This window comes from Heterodontus francisci, chromosome 31 (assembly GCF_036365525.1).
Source record: "Heterodontus francisci isolate sHetFra1 chromosome 31, sHetFra1.hap1, whole genome shotgun sequence".
Lineage (NCBI taxonomy): Eukaryota > Metazoa > Chordata > Chondrichthyes > Heterodontiformes > Heterodontidae > Heterodontus > Heterodontus francisci.
The window spans coordinates 42,855,233-42,858,406 of record NC_090401.1 but is presented as its reverse complement, the minus strand read 5'-3'; positions in this window follow the sequence as shown (position 1 = coordinate 42,858,406).

Here is a 3,174-nt window from a genome sequence, read left to right as displayed (position 1 = left end):
TTGCAGTGTGCAAATCCAATTACAAGGTGTGACTATTGCAGTGTGTAAATCCATTGTACAGTGTGATGTTGCCGTCGGAAAATCCTTCGCACAGTGTGACTGGTGCAGTGTGAAAATTCATTACACACTGTGACTGGTGCAGTGGGAAAATTCATTACACAGTGTGACTTTTGCAGTGAGAAAATACATTACAAAGTGTGACTGGTGCAGTGTGAAAATCCATTACACAGTGTGACTATTGCAGTGTGAAAATCCACTGCAGTGTGACTATTGCAGTCTGAGACTCCATTACACAGTGTGACAGTTGCAGTGTGAAAATCCATTAGAGTGTGTCTATTGCAGTGTGAAAATCCGTTTCACAATGTGATTGGTGAAGTGTGAAAGGTCATTACACACTGTAACTGCTGCAGTGTGAATATCCAATACACAGTGTGGGTATTACAGCGTGAAGATCCACTACACAATGTGACTATTGCATAATGAAATTCCATTACACAGTGTGACTATTGCAATGTGAAAATCCACTCCACAGTGTTACTGGATCAGTGTGAATATCCATTACACAGTGTGACTATTGCAGTGTGAAAATCCATTACACATGTGATTAATGCAATGTGAAAATCCACTACATTGTGTGACTATTGCATGTCAAAATCCATTACACAGTGTGACCGGTGCAGTCAGAAAATCCATTACACAGTGTGACTGGCAGAATTAAAATGCATTACAGAGTTTGTCCATTGCATGTGGGAAAACGCATTACACTGAGTAAATATTGCAGTGTGAAAATCCACTACACAGTGTGGCCATTTCAATGTGAAAATCCATTACACAGTGTGACTATTGTAGTCTGAAAATCCATTGCAGAGTGTGTCTACTGCAGTGTGATAATCCACTACACAATATGACTATTGCAGTCTGAGAATCCATTACAGTGTGACTGGTGCAGTGTGAAAATCTATTACAGAGTATGTCTATGGCAGTGTGAAAATCCATTTTACAGTGTGACTGGTGCAGTGTGAAAATCTATTACAGAGTATGTCTATGGCAGTGTGAAAATCCATTTTACAGTGTGACTGGTGCAGTGTGAAAATCTATTACAGAGTATGTCTATGGCAGTGTGAAAATCCATTTTACAGTGTGACTGGTGCAGTGTGAAAATCCATTACACACTGTGACTGGTGCAGTGTGACAATCCATTGCACAGTGTGAGTATTACAGTGTGAAATCCATTACTCAGTGTGACTATTGCAGTGTGACAATCCATTACACAAGTTGACTATTGCAGTGTGACTATTGCCGTGCGAAAATCCAATACATTGTGTGACTATTGCAGTCTGAAAATTCATTACAGAGTGTGTCTACTGCAGTGTGAAAATCCACTACACAGTGTGACTATTGCAGCCTGAAAATCCATTTCACAGTGTGACCGGTGCAGTGTGAAAAACCATTACAGAGTGAGTATTACAGAGTGAAATTCCATTATGCAGTGTGACTGGGCAGCCTGAAAATCCGTTACAAACTGTGACTACTACAGTATGAAAAGCCATTACACGCTGTGACTGATGCAGTGTGAAAATCATTACACAGCTTGACTGGTGCAGTGTGAACATTCATTACGCCGTGTAACTGTTGCAGTGAGAAAATTAATTACACAATGTGACTGGTGCAGTGTGAAAATTCATTATGCCATGTGACTATTCCAGTGAGAAAATCAATTACACAGTGTGACTTGTGCAGTGTGAAAATAATTACATGGTGTCACTATTGAAGTGTGAAATTCCATTACGCAGTGTGACTGGGCAGCCTGAAAATCCATTACACAATGTGACCACTACAGTATGAAACTCCATTACACAGTGTGACTTGTTGCTGCGTGAATATCATTACGCCGTGTGACTATTCCAGTGAGAAATTTCATTACACAATGTGACTATTACAGTGTGAAACTCCACTACACAGTGTGACTATTGCAATGTCATAATCTATTACACAGTGTGACTGTCCCAGTGTGAAAATCCATTACACAGCGTGACTAGTGCAGTATGAAAATCCATTACACAGTCTGACTATTGCAGTGAGAAAATCAATTAAACAGTGTGACTGGATCAATGTGAAAATCCATTACACAGTGTAACTATTGCAGTGTGAAAGTCCATTACAGAGTGTGCCTATTGCAGTGGGAAAATACATTATACAGTGTGACTTTTGCATTGCGAACATCCATTACACAGTGTAACTGGTGCAGTATGAAAATCTATTACACGGTGTGACTGTTGCAGTGTGACAATCCATTGCACAGTGTGACGGGTGCCATTGAACAATCCATTGCACAGTGACTGGTGCAGTGTGAAGATCCACTACACAATGTGACTGGTACAGTGTGAAAATCCATTACATGGTGTGACTACTGCAGTGTGCAAATCCACAACACATCGTGACTATTACAGTATGACAATCCATTACAAGTGTGACTCTTGCAGTGTGAAAATCCATTACACAGTGTGACTGGAGCAGTGTGAAATTTCATTATATAGTCTAACTATTGCATGTCAAAATCCATTACACAGTGTGACTATTGAGTGTGAAAATGCATTACACAATGTGACTATTGCAGTGAGAAAATCCATTACACAGTGTAACTGTCGCAGTATGAAAATCCATTACACGGTGTGACTATTGCAGTGTGAAAATCCATTACACGGTGTGACTATTGCAGTGTGAAAATCCATTACACGGTGTGACTATTGCAGTGTGAAAATCCATTACACGGTGTAACTATTGCAGTGTGAAAATCCATTACACAATGTGACTATTGCAGTGAGAAAATCCATTACACAGTGTAACTGTCGCAGTATGAAAATCCATTACACAGTGTGACTATTGCAGTGTGAAAATCCATTACACAATGTGACTATTGCAATGTGAAAATGCATTACACAGTGTAACTGTCACAGTATGAAAATCCATTACACGGTGTGACTATTGCAGTGTGAAAATCCATTACACAGTGTAACTGTCGCAGTGTGAAAATCCATTACACAATGTGACTATTGCAGTGTGAAAATCCATTACACGGTGTGACTATTGCAGTGTGAAAATCCATTACACGGTGTGACTATTGCAGTGTGAAAATCCATTACACAATGTGACTATTGCAGTGTGAAAATCCAT